At 43.9% G+C, this 16,381-nt stretch overlaps 1 protein-coding gene across 1 annotated transcript in view; it reads left to right on the top strand.

The window, feature by feature from the left end:
• The first annotated feature begins 4,275 nt into the window (after positions 1-4,275).
• Positions 4,276-16,381, top strand: part of Scmh1 (Scm polycomb group protein homolog 1) — a 130,062-nt gene continuing 117,956 nt past the window's right edge. The window contains exon 1 of the mRNA XM_057783609.1: positions 4,276-4,510. The gene's annotated coding sequence lies outside the window, so the exon portion shown is untranslated. The remainder of the gene's footprint in view (positions 4,511-16,381) is intronic.

Below are 16,381 nucleotides of genomic sequence, written 5' to 3'. Positions count from 1 at the left end.
CTGTGAGATTCTACTCTTCTCTTGCTTCCTTCTGTCTGTTCAGTTGGTTTTTTGAGACAGGCTGGCCTAGGCCTCATCATTTAGCCAACCAAGTTCACCCTTGAACTTCTAATCCTTCTGCCTTCACCTCCTAAATGCTGGGCTAACAGGTGTGTCCTATCATATCCAGCATGTTTTTTTTTTCTTTCAATGATTCAAAATATAAAAACAAAGGTGAGGATGTGGATTAACAGGTAAAAGTATTTGCTGTGCGAGCCTGACAACCCGAGGCCCCAAACACAGGTAAAATGTTGGACGTGGTGGTGACCTCAGCAATCCCGGCACCCCCACTAAAAGATGGGAGGCAGAAACAGGGCAGTGAGCTGGGGGCTCTCAAGTCAGCAAGCTGGGAGGTGCAGCAACAGAAACAGAGAGTCTACTTCAAACAAGGTGGAAGGAGAGAACCAACGCCCTAAAAACCCGCCTCTGACCTCCACAAGTGCACTATGGCACATATGTGCCCGCTCTCTCCTTCTCCTCTTACCCTGTCTCTTCTTCTTCCTCCATACACAATAAATAAATAATAAAATTTCAAATGTCAAGCCATTTTTAGTTTCTGTCCAAACACAAATAGAAGGGGCCAGATTTAGCCCAAGGACAACTGATCTTGCTCCAGATCACTCATTTTTTTCCTTACTACTATCTATCCATTCATTTAGAAATACTTATAAATTGTCTACCAGTAATCATATACATAAACTTACTTTATAAGTAGGTAAAGTAAATCATGTTACCCAGTAACAAGAAAAAAGTATTAACTTGATCTTAGAGGAGATTGCATAGCAGGCCATCAGTGCTAATGGGGGATGGGAAAGATCAGCTGGCCTTGAAACAGTGGGTGAGAAAGGAGCTCTAAAGAGGCCTGCTCAGGTTCCTTTGGGTGTCCACCACTTAACGGCCTTCAGTTAGGACAATTCACTTGTTCTGTGCTTCAATTTTCTTATTTCCATAATATGAACCACAGCACTGCTCACTGCACACACAGGCTTGTTGTGACAGCCAGGGTCCCATGAATGGGTGAAGACAGAACACGTGACGCACCTGATGAGTGAGTGCCTGGCTCATAGTAAAGACTGGAAATGCTTTGATGCTCAAGATCATGGAAGACTGCATGGAGGCAGTGCTAAGTAGGGGGTTAAGACAGAGAGGGAGGACCCAGACACACGGGGGTGGAGAGAAAAGCATCCTAAGATAGAGAGTATATGAGGAAGCCTATACAACACAAAGGGCAAATTAGAAAACAAGCCAATCAAAGATGAGGAAAGGATAGTGGGTAATAAATTAGGAGGGAAGCCTGTGGTTATACCATGGAGAGCCTTGAATGCCAGGTTGAGAAGTTTGGATTGTGTCCCATTGCTAATGAGGTCTTATTAAGTTTTATGAACTAGGAGACATGCTGCCAGGATCTGGCAGCTGTGGGAGGCAAGTTGGAGAGCACACAGCCTGGAGTTAGATTACAACCCTTATAGTTACTTTATTGGACCTGGATAAGTACAGGAAGTCATTTCAAAACCACTATTATGATCTGGCTCTTAAATGCCTCCTAAAAATTAACGCGTGGAAGACTTGGTCCTCGGTGTAACAATGTTCAGAGGTGGGACTTTGGGAGGTGATTCGACCATGAAGGATCTAACCTCATGAATGGCTAAATCAACGGACAGATTCAAAACTTAATGGGTCTGGGGAGGAGGGCTTCGCTATAAAAGTGAGTTCTCTTATTGCTTCCTTACCACACACATAAAAGTAAATGGGTAGGGGCTAGCAAGTTGGCTCGGTGGGTAAAGCACTTGCGGTGAAAGCATGAAGCACCCACGTAAAAGCTTGGTACAGTGGCACACATCTCTAACCCCAACACCTGGGGGTGAAGACAAGCGGATCTCTCCCTTTCACAGGCTAGCCAGCCTGGCTAACCAGTGAGCTCTAGGTTCAATAGATAATATGGAAAGCAACGGAAAGAGACACTGGATCTCAAGCTCTGGCCTCTATAGGCACACATACACACAAACACATACATGCATGGAACACACAGCAACCAGCTGAAGTAACAGTGCAGGGAAACTTCTGAAATTGTAAGTGCCACTAAACCTTTGCGCCTCTGACTTCTCTCAGGCACTCTGTCACAGTGCAGACAGCAGACTAACGCAGCTAGGATGGTTCTACCCCTAGATGACTGGCAGCTATTGCTTGCAGCAGTGAACCAAGACAGAGGAGGTGTATGAAGTCACTATTACTTCTTAACCTGTGAGGCTGAAGGGCTCCCCTTGGAACTGGACTAGAAGAGGAGCCTCAGACAAGCAAGTCTGAGCAGAGGGCGGATGAGAAAAGCCAAATGCCTTGAGTGAATCCTTCCCACAACAGGCATCTGATAATCCCCTATTCTAAAGAGCTCATTATTCTTTGTTTTCTTGTTTTGCTTTTGAGGCAAAACGTCGGGTCTCACCAGGTAGCCCAGGCTGGATCTGAGCCGGTGATTTTCTGTCCCAAGCTCTCAAGTGTTGAAAGTGCCACCGCATTTGAAAGAGAAGAAAACAGAAGCCAGAGATGGTAAGGTCAACTCTTTTTTAAAAAATATATATTTATTTATTTATTATGTATACAATATTCTGTCTGTGTGTATGCCTGCAGGCCAGAAGAGGGCACCAGACCTCATTACAGATGGTTGTGAGCCACCATGTGGTTGCTGGGAATTGAACTCAGGACCTTTGGAAGAGCAGGCAATGCTCTTAACCTCTGAGCCATCTCTCCAGCCCCTGTAAGGTCAGCTCTTAACTGCCTCCCGGGATAGCCTCAGCACTTCACCTCACAGAGACCCTCCATCAGAGGCTACTCAGTGAGATTCTGGGAAACTTAGACTATTCACACCTCAGTTGAGGTGTCTATTGCTGTGATGAAACATTATGGCCAGAAGCAACTGGGGGAGGAAAGGGTTTTTCTTTTGCTTACACTTAACAGCCCATTACTGAGGGAAGTTAGGGCAGGAGTTCAAAGCAGGAACCTGGAGGCAGGAGCTGATGGGCTATGGAAGGATGCTGCTCACTGGCTTAACATTTCTGATTTTCCTGAATATCTTGGGCACAAGGACCCTTCTCACTGTGCTCTCAAGAAAGCTAAATTATTAGGGAAAAGACACCTCAGATCACTGGCCCCTGAAAGGATCTCAGGGACCATACATTACCATGGACTTCGAAGAAAACCAGTTCAAAGCTCTAATCTAGATGTGCACGGAACTCCTATGTCTTGGCTTCTCTTCCCTCTCTAACAGCATCACCACCATAATCCTGGAGCCTCTCAGGCTCCTGTGAGTCGTGTATGCCATGCCTTGTCACCTTTGCCTGTCCCCTGAGCTGCATTCCCTTGCAGCTTCTTTAGGAGCAAGCTTGAATGAGCTTAGGCCGGAATCTTCCGGTTCTAGTTCTGGTTCCACTGCTGTGATAAAGACCAGGCCCCCAGGCAACTCGGGGAGGAAAGAGTTTATTCGGCTCCACTTCCACAGCCCTGTCCATCCTGTCTGCTGTCCAGGAGTGGCACCTCCCACATCAATCATTTGTCAAGAAAATGCCCACACAGACTGCCTACAATCTGACGGAGATAAGTCCTCAATTGAGATTACCTCTTCTGAGAAATGTCTAGGTTTGTTTCAAATTTACACCCCCCCCCCATACCTGGCCCTCAGGCAGTAGCACAACCTTTGAAGCTGCGTGAGTAACTTCACCTTCTTGGACTAGTTTCCATGCAGCTAAAACATCATGTCCAAGAAAGGCAATGGTGTGTGGAAGTGGGAGTGTGTGTGCTGGGTATCACTGGAAGATTGACCCCAAGGGTCATCAGGCCTGGAACACGACGGCTCAAAGCCCATTCCAGGGCAAAAGAGAAGGCCTGCTTTCATTAGCGTTGCTGCATTGCTGCACCTTCTCGGGACACACTCATTTTCTCCTCACGCCTTTTCCCGCCGGTCGGGAGAAGATGCGAAGGAACTCTCCGTAAGGTCACCCCACAGTCGGCCTCCGGCTAGGTGGGGGCTGAGGGCCGACGGGATTCGAACCCGGGCCTTCAGAGGACGTCCCTGGTCTGGGAGACCGGAGCGATACAGCGGGTCCGGGCGCTTAGGGCCGGCGGGCGCGGGACGCGAGGCGGGAGGCGCCAGGCGCGAGCGGGGTCGCTCCTTCCCGCCGCCCCGCGCGCGCGAGCCCAACCGCCCCGGCGCGCGCCGCCTCGCGGCAGGAGTCTCTGGCGGGCGGGGCTGCGCAGCTCTCCCCCCCGCCCCTCGGCCGCCGCCGCCGCCGCTGCCGCCTCGGTGGAGCCCCCCGCCGTTCGCGGCTCGCCGCCCGTCGCCGCCTCAGCCGCGCCGCTCTCCTGAGCCGCCGCCCGCCCCTGCCGGCGTCCTCGCTCGCTCCCTGCGCAGCGGAAACATGGCGGCTGGAAGGGAGTGAGCCGCCCGCGCCCCCGCGCCCCGTGCCGCGGTCGCCCTCAGGTAAGCGCCTGGGAGCCGCCGCCGCCAGCCGAGCCCGTGCCCGGAGGAGCCGCCAACGGCGCCCGGCCAGAGTGAGCCCCCGCCCGGTGACCTCGCGGCCCTCGGGCGGCTGTGTCAGCCCGGCCCGAGCCCCGGCGGCCTGCGCGCCATCCGCTCGGGCCCAGTGTCCGGCGGCGGCCTGACGCGCCGGGGTCGGCTGGGGGCGCGGCGCGCGAGTGCAGCAGGCACGGGGGCCCCTTCCGAGGGGACAGCAGGGCTGGGGCGGAACCGGGAAGCCTGGCTCGGGCCCGGTGCGGAGGCTCTTTCGGGCTGGTGGGACGCGTCGCGGGCGAGTCGCCGGGGTCCCGGCAGCGGAGGACCGAGGGTCGAGGGTGCAGAGGCTTGGAGCGGTCTGTCTGCCAGCGTCCCGGAGCGGGGAGTTGTCAGCGTGTGCCACCTGCTCGTGCCTGGCTAGCACCCGGCGGCTGCAGCAGGTTTCGAACCTCAGACGGGGGCGGGGTGGAGGAGACGACGGCGGACCACCGGGGAGCACAGCAGGGAAAGGGGTTCCCAGTCAAATGGGTGAACCCCCTTAACATCCCAGACGCGAAGAGAGCTGAGAGTCCTCCAGGATCTTCCACTCTCCGCCTATTCGGAACGGAAGTTATCTTTAAAAATCCCAAATAAAACCTCAGTAATTTGGCGAACCTATTAGGAAGGCTCTCTGTCCTAATACCGTTCCAAGGTAACAGTCTGGCCCTGGATGGATTTGGTTAGAGGTGGAAAGAAACGGCTGTCTCCCGTCTCTTTTCTTCGTTTCCCCTGTGGGCAGCTGTGGAGAGTGAAGATAGTTATCGGGTCCCCGGAGTCTTGTTTTGGCTAACTCCCAATTCTTTTAGTCCTTTCTCTTACTCCGTTACTCTTTGATCCGCGCCTTTGATGAACTCTAGTTTGCCCACGTCGCCCTCATAGAAGAACTTATTGTGAGCCGAGAGACCAAACTCGGTCGTTTCTGTAGGAAGTTCTTTGCCCCTCAAGGACTGACCTTCTTAAATAGACAGTACTCTCCCTTCCTCATTTCTGTGCTGAGGGTGGGGAGGAGGGAAAGCTGTCTAGTAGCATGTGTTCACCCAAGCTAGAAGAGATTCTCATCCTGTTTTGTGGTTTCTCTTCCTTTAAAAAAAAAATGTCTGTGAACACTTCATCAAGTGAGCTAATGTATATCAAAAGATTTTACAGTGTAATATATCATGCAAATAAAAGAGCTTACTATTTTTGCTCTAGAAAGGATTGAGACGTAGTTTGGTGCCAAACTGCAATTTAATATTTGCTTGGAGAGAGAACTGCCTTATTACAATGAACTGTGTGCTTTTTCTGCCAACAGAAGGCCCCAACTTGCTGTGAAAAACAACACTTTTTGTTGTTCACTTTAAAGCATTTTTTTTAAGTCACTTAGCCTTGGTGGTACGTAGGGTTAAAGTACTTAAAAATCTTTTATCAATTTCTTAAACACTTGCCTAAGCAGCCCTGCAAATGAATAATTTCTTAAGCCCATTAGAGGCATGATGGCCTTGGAGATAAAATGCTTTTGTGTCTTGGACCTTGTTCCAGCTCTAAGCAAAGTCTCACTGATTTTATAACTATGGCAAGCACTCAGAAGTCAGAACTGCCTTTATCGTTGCTCTTACGTCTTCGTTTCTTTACTTGGTAGTGGCTTTAAAGTTTGTAGCAGAGATGTCAAAAATTTTAAATAGATTTATTTTTAGGTGTGTGTGCATGTGTGTGTGTGTGTACGTGCTCGCACGCATGCACACAAGTGCAGTTGCCACAAAGGCCAGAGGAATCAGAGCGCCCTTCAGCTGGAGTCAGAGTTGCAGGCAGTTGTAAGATGACTGACAGGTGGATGTCAGGAGCAGAGCTTGGGTTCTTTGGAAGAGAGCTGCATGATCTTAATCGCTGAGCTGGCTTTCCAGCCCCATGCATATGCCAGGGTTAATTTCAGGAATGTTTGTACAAATGCTGTTTCACTTTTGTGTAAATTAGTAAAAAAAGTTTGTGTGGCACCATTCTCTTCAGAACTACATAGATACAGAAGTCTCTGAACCCTCCAGTGTAAGAATTCAAAAAACAGAAAACACTGGTTTGACTGTTACAATGAAATTTAAACTTGCTGTATTCTAACTTTTTTTTTTTTTTTTTTTGGTTTTTTCGAGACAGGGTTTCTCTGTGGTTTTGGAGCCTGTCCTGGAACTAGCTCTTGTAGACCAAGCTGGTCTCGAACTCACAGAGATCTGCCTGCCTCTGCCTCCCAAGTGCTGGGATTAAAGGCGTGCGCCACCACCGCCCGGCTGTAATCTAACTTTTATGCTTATATACAACCCTGTGTCAGGCATGGTGTGCTAAACTGACTACACAGAGATAAGAGACATTTCTAATCATTGCTTACTTAGGTTATCTCAATAAAAGTTAAGAACTATGCGTAGAATGCTCTGGTTACCTGATAGTGAGGGCTCTGGAGCTAGCCAGGCTTTGAGGAAATGTTTTGTGGAGGGGTGAGTCCAGGCTCCGTGAGGAGGAGTAGAATATGCATAAGTAAAGAAAAAGTGTGAGAAAAGGAGCAATCAGCACAAAAGTCACAGGATTTTAGGACTGCCAATAAGAGTAAAGAGAAAACAGTAAATTATGAGGCGTCAGCTAGGCAGAAGCCGTGTTGTGGACCTTATATACATAAACATTGTGAAATTGATTTAGTGGGTGATGTTTTTAATCATTGAAAGACAGAAAAATCTAGACATAGTTGAAGTAACATTAAAAATAGAGATGAAAAGAAAGAAATTTGAGAAAACCTATGAGATCTTACATCTATGATTAACTGAAACAGAAAACATTTGAAGATGAGAATTTTTAAATTTAAGTTTATTTACTTATGTTTAGATGTAGCAATTTCTTGAGGTAGAACAAGGAACAAATACAGGGAAAAGAGTTTGAAGTCAAAAAGCGAAATATTGCTTTATTATTAATAATAAAAGAGTTGTCTGATATGGAGTATGGAGCTGTTCTAGATGACAGCAAGGTAGGCGTGTGTGTGTGTGTGTGTGTGTGTGTGTGCGCGCGCGGGCGCACTTACATAGAGGAGAGGTGTAACTAAAATACAACAGAAGCAAAGGGAAGTGGAGTGTGACGAGTTGTGAGGCTAGAATATATTGAATGCATCGAGTGTGTGTGTGTGTGTAGCAAAGTGATTTAGGATGATGGGATGAGGAAGAGAGGAAAACTGTGACCCAGGTGCAATAAGGATAAGGGTTTAACCGAGGTCGTAGATGACACGTGAAGCCGTGAGGCGGAAAGTGGTATGGCCAGATGGTACAAACCTCAAAGGAGGAGTTTTTAAACACAGGAGTGGATAAGTAATGGGTTTTTTTACTTTTTCCTTCTTACAGGCAGGGTTCTGATCTCTTCATTTTCATTCAGGACTCACATCAATTGTTATTTGCACTGAAGAGATTGTTTTAAGTCTTGAAAATAAGGGCAGATGCCCTGTATTGAATCCTTTCTGCCCATATATAGTGACAGAGGGTTTTTCTCAGATGATTGGTTGGGTGAGTAAGAAACAATTAGATAAAGCAGTGAAATTAATCTGTGGTTTGGGGGGAGTTTAGTAGAAAATGCCTAGACTTTGGCTTTAGAAAGACCAGGATTCAAATTTAGGCTCTGTTTCTAACCTTATGGCTGTAACATACCCTGAGCTATAGAATAAATAAATAAATACTATTTCATAGTTTCACAACGTTTGCATGAAAAACAGTCACTAGAAAAGAAATTGACTCTTCATAGATGTAAAGTAAATGCTAATTTTCTTATCCCTACATTTAATGGGCTTATACTCTGCTTACAGAAATAAAGCTTTTCCCTGGACAGAATTTTCTAGACAGATACAGTAAGTGTTCTTTTACCTCAGGGAGGTAGAAGTAGAGTAGTGGAGCAGTCAGAGGAGAGAGCGATCACTTTTCAGTGCCTGAGACAAGTTTAGTCTTCACATTCAAAATAATTTTCTTTGGATCCTGGAGATCAAATTTCAGTAGATTAAATAATAATTATGTCTAGCTACCCAGTATTTCAAGAATAAAGTATTTTGTTTAAAATTATTAGCTTTGACATAAATTTGAATATGGTATTTAAGTCAATAATGAGATTAAAGTGATGGATTTGGTCTGTGAAAGTCTTGAGACTATCGAGTTTGGAATTGCTTCTAGACATATTAGTGAGCAATGGGTTGTTCATCCTCTCTACCTACCTCAGTTTACTATGTGTTCATTTATAGATATTAATTCAGAAGTTCAGATTTTTTTCTGAAGTAAATAAATTCCACATCTGAAAATAAGTTACCATGTAGGCAGATTTTAGGTTAGCAAAGTAACTATTGTGGTTTATTTTGAAGCTGTAGTTAGTCCTTGTAATGACCTTGTTTGATAGATAGGCTCAGTCAAACTCTGGATTTTTTTTGACGAAAAATTCTCTTTCCCACTGTACTGATTTAGAATTAAAACAAAGCTCAGATCTCTCAGTGTTGCTAAATATTAACTGCATAGATGCAGGTTACTTTGATTCTCAGATACTCAGCCTCTTTATAAAGTGAGGGAAGGTATAATGCTAAGGTTGAACTATGAGTTCGTGTAGAGCAGGTCACATAGGCACTGAAGTGTCGGGTCCCTCTTTCCTCATCTATGGTTGATACCTTGGTCAAAGCTTTAGTGCTAACTCGAGCTATCAAGGATTTTCTAGAGTTAATTGTTCTGATAACTTCATTGTTAGATAAATCCAGCAACTCTTGGTGTCCCAGCTTCTTCAATCATTTGTCATCTTTGGTATTCTTATTCTTGTCTGGCTTGACTTCCTTTCTCTCCTAAGCCGTATTCTCTTCTTGTTCTCCTAAACTACTGTTTCCTGTATTGTTAACCGTTTTGCTGGTGGTGGTGTGTATGCCCCCTGGAATCCTGGCGGGGGTATTAATTGTTCTGTAACCCATTTAAATACAGTGCTTTCTCCTACAAACATCGCAGTGGGAGAGTCACAGATACCTAATTTTTCTTCCTCCACTGTTTCCAGACCGTGTCTTTTCTTTCTTGTTAAAATGCCCATGGCTTTCTAGAATAGGTATTATATTGCCCCTGTTAGATCTTCTTTATCATTTAGGATCTGGAGCACACTGTCTCCTACAATCTCCGTTACTCTCCTCATTCTGAGTGACTTCAGTGTTTATATGGATGATTTTTTCCCTCTAAAACTGTTTTTCTTCTACTCAGGAGATCATCTCTATACCTAATTCATTTCCCTGTGTCATCTTATTTCACCTAGAGCTGGCCCACCTCTGAAATGATAAATGAAGGTGGACAGTTTTCTGCAGAATTTCTCCCTACCTGGCCTTTGGTTATTCTCACTAGATCTGGCCCTTGATCTTTTCATTCCCTTCCCTTTCCAGTTCAGTGTTCCTTCATGTGCCTTTTTAATTCACTCTTGCCATTACCCTCTAGTACCATGCCCCATTTTTCTGACACTGTCTGGCTGAAGTCATAAACTTGTTGACTCAAACTAACCTCTCTCATTGTATCAGTTTTACTGAGCATGAGACACACCACACTGTTAAATTGATTGCTGCCATTGGGCTTTTGCTATATACATATTTGTTTGTCCTATATTCTGTGATGTTGTGTGTAAAAATACTCTTTTCAGGCTTCTGACCCCTGTAATGCCTCTTCTTAACCTCAACCTGTGGCCAACTGCTTAGAAGGGGTATTTGTCTCATATCCTTCTAACAAAGTTGCTTTAAACTATATATGTGTTTTCCTGCATCTCCTGTTTGCTAAACTAAATCTCTGAGGCCTGTCTTTTCTAGTTGTTAACCTCTTTTTCTCGTCCGACTTCACACACACACACACACACATCTTGTCAGTGAAATAAATCTTGTAAAATGCTTATGCTTTATAAACTTAAGTTATATACACTGGGAATATAAACTTTCTCACCTTTACCCTTTATTTACATTTTATTTCAGGTCTCTTTCCTTCTTCTCTCCTTCTCCCCCCCATCCGTGTGTGTGTGTGTGTGTGTGTGTATGTATGTATGTATGTGTGTATGTGTGTATGTGTGTTAGTGCACCCGTGAAGGTCAGACAGAGGTCCTGGGATTTGAACTTATCTCATCAATCTTGGCAGCAAGTACCTTTACATGCTGAGCCATCTTGCAGGCCTTCCACCTTTATGTTTCACTGTAGCTTAACTTAATAAGGTTCAGTTTCCTTATCTGAAAATGAGGATAATAGAGTACTTATTAGGTGCTACAGCATCTTAAGATTTCTGTTAGTTTAAGGTTTTTTTGTTTTTTTTTTTTTTTTTTGGTTTTTCGAGACAGGGTTTCTCTGTGGTTTTGGAGCCTGTCCTGGAACTAGCTCTTGTAGACCAGGCTGGTCTCGAACTCACAGAGGTCCACCTGCCTCTGCCTCCCAAGTGCTGGGATTAAAGGCGTGCGCCACCACCGCCTGGCAGTTTAAGTTTTTTTTATAACCTATATGAAGAAGCTCTGTACAGTGTCTGAAACACTGTAGGACTGTCATATGTTACATTTGTGTATATATTAATTATTGCTGCTTACATCAATGACATATTGGTCTTCATACTTCAAAAATAAAAGACACATTTAAAGGTTTAGGAATTTGTCCCAGTCACCACAGTAAAGTGGCAAAGGCCCTGGAACTGCTCCAGTCAAGGTCATCAGTTTCCTCCTTTGTGCTGAAGTGGGCAAAGGTATTAAAAGCAGCAGGTTCCAGCCTTACTTTTACTTTCGTGATATCTCCTCTTCCTTAAAACATCTTCTTTTCTCCTTGGGTTTCAGTGCCCTTCAGTGTTTGGGTGCCTTGCTGACTACATCACTGCATGCAGTGTTTGGGTGAGAACTTTTCTTCCATTGCCTGCCCTGCACCACATTCTCCTAACAAGCAACTGCTCGTTTGGTTTCCAGGTACACCTGCATACTCAGAACTCAAACCCTTCTGCAGTCTGATATTTCTTCTTAGTGTTAGACTGTGTTTAGCTACCCATATTGGCGTCACAAAACCTGTTAGCCATATCTCCCTCTATCAGTAAGCCACCTTGTTTTTGGCATTTGTTACAACAGCACTAGCAAATTAATATCTACCTCAGAGCAGTTAGTGTCCAGTTCTGCCTAGGAGTAACAGGAGTTCTGTGGGTCACAGTTGGAAGGAAGAAGGTGGGGAAGGACAGATGATTATAACTGTAAAATATTGACAGATGTTGTGTACATGTTTTTAAACTTAAAGTGTGTATTAATCCTGTCAGTGGGATGCTAGATGTTGTCAACAGCATTTTCTGATAAAGAACAGAGTGCAGATGGAGGAAATGATGTACCCAATTTTGAACAGCTAGGAAGTGTCAGAATGCCTCCTCAAAACCAGGCCTTACTGCACTCTACACTTTGTCTAGAGTGACTCTTTGCCTCTTTTGACCTCTTTCTAAAAACTTGGTGTGTATTATTGAACCTCATGGTGGTTCTTCTGAAAGTCACCATAAATTCATTTTCTTAATTTTTGATCCTATAAAGTCTGCTGTATTATTTTACCCTCCGTGTTTATTCTAAATATTAGTCGCTTTTAAAAATAAAAGCATATATACATATTTTTATTTTATCTCCAATGGTTTTACTGCTTGACTTATTATAGCAACCTTCCCAGGTATGTTCTTAGACTATTAGAGTTGATTTACACCATACTTATTGTGCTGGCTAGTTTATATCAGCTTAACACAACTTAGAATCATTTGGGAAGAGGGAGCCTCAGTGGAGAAAATGCTCCCACCAGATTGACCGGTGAGCAAGCCTGTGGTGCATTCTCTTGATTGATGATTGATATGGGAGGGCCCAACAGACTATGGGCAGTGCCACCCTTGAGCAGGTAGTCCTTGGTGGTATAAGAGAATAGCTAAGTAAGCTATAGAGAGCAAGCCCAACAAGCAGCATCCCCCCACAGCCTCTCCATCAGTTCCTGCCTCCAGGTTCCTGTCCTGACTTTCTTTGATAATGGCCAGTAATAAGAAAATGTAGGATGAAATAAACCCTGACCTCCCCAAGTTGCTTTTTGTCAGTGTTTTAGCACAGCAGTAGAAATCCTAACTATGACACCTACATAAACATTTCCTCTGAAACTTTCTAACACAGTAGAAATAGACTATTTTAACCATAATGTTCTGTTAAGTGTAATAGAAAATAGAAGAGCCAATATATTAATTCTTGAACAGATAATTTAGAAGTTTTGACTTCAATTTTTAGTAAAATACTGTCCCGCCAAAAAATTAGGAGTATAAAAACTTACATAGGGCTGGAGATGGCTCAGAGGTTAAGAGCACTGGCTGCTCTTCCAGAGGTCCTGAGTTCAATTCCCAGCAACCACATGGTGTTCACAAACATCTGTAATGAGGTCTGGTGCCCTCTTCTGTCGTGCAGGTGTACATGTAGGCAGATCACTGTGCACATCATAAACAAATAAATCTTTAAAAAACTTATAAGGAATTAAAGGTTAATAATCCCAAAGTAAGAGAATATTTTAATTTAGACATATAATTTTATTGTCCAGGCTACATTTGTTCATTAATCCAACAAATATTTGTGTCTAAAATTTTTGTCCAGACACTGCTATGACCTATGCTGTGTGTCTTAGGTAGGGCTTCTCTTGCTGTGATGAAACACCATGACCAAAAGCAGCTTGGGAGAAAAGGGTTTATTTCGCTCACAGTTTCATACCATCATCAAAGGCAGTGAGGGCAGGACAAGAACCTGGAGGCAGGAGCTGATGCAGAGGCCATAGAGTAATGCTGCTTATTGGCTTGCTCCTAATGGTTTGCTCAGCCTGATTTCTTATAGAACCCAGGACCACCTGCCCAGGGTTAGCACCACCCACAAAATGGACTGGGCCTTCTTCCTTGATCACTAATTAAGAAAATGCCTTATAATAGGATTGTATGGGGGCTTTTCTCAATTGAGGCTTCCTCTTCTCTGGTGACTCTAGCTTGTGTCAAATTTAAATAAAACTAGCCAGTACACTATGATAAAGATGGATGCTATAATTTTAAAAATTAAAAGATAAGTCATAGAGTTGAAAAAGTATATATTTGTGGTACACTTAATAGTCAATATTAATATAATAATAAAACCCCTTTTAGTGTATTAAGACAAATCAGTATACAAAATAGATTGTTTATTAGTCATCTGGACAAATTAAATTTTTATAAGATGCCATTTTACACCCATCAAATGGCAAAAAATGAAGCCTTGCAATCTTAAAAATTAGTGGCGATGGAGAGCTAAAAGAACTCTTGGATACTGTTGGTGAGACTAGTAATGTCATAACCACAGCAGAAAACAGTTTGCCAATACCTGTTAAAAGTAAAATAAGCCTCAGAGTCTCACTATGAAGTCTCACCAGCATGGCAGGCTAACATGAGTTGAACAAGGATAGCAAGAGACATGCTAACGTGGCCAGAGGGGTGGAATGGTGGGTGAAGGAGTAGGGAAGTTCAAAAGGACTCCACACTACTCAAAGAACTGCAGACAACTTAGGGATGCTGAGAGTGGGGGAAATAATCTTCCCCAAGGAAGAGTACACCAATTAGTTACTCAATATCAAATGATCAGTTCTGAAAACATATATATGAATAACATTATATAGACTAAGCAGGTTGTATTTATGTATTTAGGAATATACGTGTGTGTGTGTGTGTGTGTGTGTGTGTTTGTAACAACAATTAATGAAGAAAGGGCATGACTTTGAAAGGAGTAAGGAAGTGTATATGGGCGGGAGGAAAGGGAAGGGAGAAATAATGTAATTATATCATGTTTTTAAAATTCTTCTCTTATATATTACATCCTAATTACAGTTTCCAGTCCCTCATCCCCTTTCCCCCAGAACCACTTTTCCTTTGTTTCCCTTCAGAGAAGAGCAGGCTTCCTAGGGATCTCAACCAAACATGGCATATCAGATCACAATAAGACTAGGCATCTTCCCTTATAAATTAGGCTGGGTGAAGCAACCCAGTAGGAGGAAAAGGGTCCTAAAGGCAGGCAAAAAGAGTCAGAGACAGCCACTGCTCCCACTGTTAGGAGTCACCACAAGAAGGCCAATCTGTATAGCCATAATATATATGCAGAAGACCCATACGGGCTCCCTGATTGTTGATTCAGTCTCTGTGAGCCTGGTTAGTTGATTCTGTGGGGTTTTTGTTGTTGTTGTTGTTTTGTTTCTTGATTCCTCTGGTTCCTACAATCCTTCCTCCCCCCTTTCCACAGCATTCCTCAAGCTCCACCTAATGTGGGTGCCTCTCCCATCAGTTGCTGGATGAAGCCTCTCTGATGACGATTATGCTAGGTTCTTGTCTACAAGTATAGCAGAGTATTCTTAGGAATCATCTCATTGACTTTCTCCCCACCAGTGTGTTTGGTTCTATCCTACATCTCTGGACTGTCTAGCCTTTGGTTCCTGGCTCCTCTTGTGGCATGGGTCTCAATGTGGAGTAGTCATTGGTTGGCCTCTCCCACAATTTCTGCTTCACCTTTACCTCAGCACATATTGCAGGCAGGACAAATTGGAGGTCAAAAGTTTTGTGGCTGGGAATGTAATTATAGTATAACCTCAAAAAATAAAATAATTTAAAAACAGAAAAAGGAAATATACAAAAAATTCACACATGATTTTAGCAAAAATAAAACTAAGGTCAGGCATAGTGGCACGTGCCTTTAATTTTAGCACTTGGGAGTTTGAGGTAGGTGGATCTCTGTGAGTTCAAGACCAACCTGGTCTACATAGAAAGCTCCAGGACAGCCAGGGTTATGTAGCGAGATCTTGTCTCCAAAGCACACAAACAAAAAACTAGTTCAAATATCTTTCAATAAAAAATAAAATATTGAAACTTTACTGTAGAGAGCCGTGTGGAGTCACACCTGATGGCTATGTGTAGAGAGCTGCGTGGAGTCGCACCTGATGGTGCTGGCTCCCGCCCTCCGCGATCCCGAAAGCGAGTACTGTGATAATCAACTCCTAATATCAACTAGGCCTGACTTATGCTATTATCACACAATGACTGTCAGCTGCTTGCATATGCGTGGACCTATGAGCAGTGTCCACCTGGCAATCCAGGATTGGTAGCCCAGGCCTATTTAAGGGCTGGGAGAGGAGAGAGAGAGAGAAAGAGATTTTACAATTGTCAAAAGGTCCTGAATAAACTGCAGTGAGAAGAGCTCTGCATCACCCTTGCGGGACAAGGGTGGCCGCGACAGTTGGTGGCCCGTACGGGGACAAGACAAGTGGTGCCGCGTACGGGGATCCTCCAAACCTCTCTCCGTGGAGCCCAGAAAGAGCTCTGGTGGTCGCGTCATCCTTGCTGGACAAGGGGGGCCGCGACACTTTACCTAATATAATTACATTTGATAATTAAAATGAGTGAACTTGAGTAAACCTCATAAGAGTTTGAGTATAGAGTAAATTTCATAAAATAAGTATATAAAGCTTAAAGTTGTATTTCAACTGTGTAGTGAATATATGTATCTATTCATTACACTTTAAAAATCTGATCTTACCATTTGTGTTTTAAATAACAGTATTCAACCCTTTTTATGAGTGTAGCCCAGGAAGAAGATAGCAGGAGTATAAAAAGATATAATTAAGCTGAATTATATAAAATTTTGTAGGTTTGAAATAGCCTAATACAGGCTGTTTTAAATTACCTAAACTATTTCAATCTAACATAACAAATGCTTTGGTTGAAATACTTCAAATTACTATGAGCACAAAGGTGAGAACAGCAGTCTGCCAAGGCAGAAGAGGAAGAGGAC

Source organism: Chionomys nivalis, chromosome 11 (assembly GCF_950005125.1).
Source record: "Chionomys nivalis chromosome 11, mChiNiv1.1, whole genome shotgun sequence".
NCBI classification, from domain to species: Eukaryota; Metazoa; Chordata; class Mammalia; order Rodentia; family Cricetidae; genus Chionomys; species Chionomys nivalis.
Note: the sequence above shows the minus strand (reverse complement) of the source record. Positions and strands in the feature narration are given on the sequence as shown.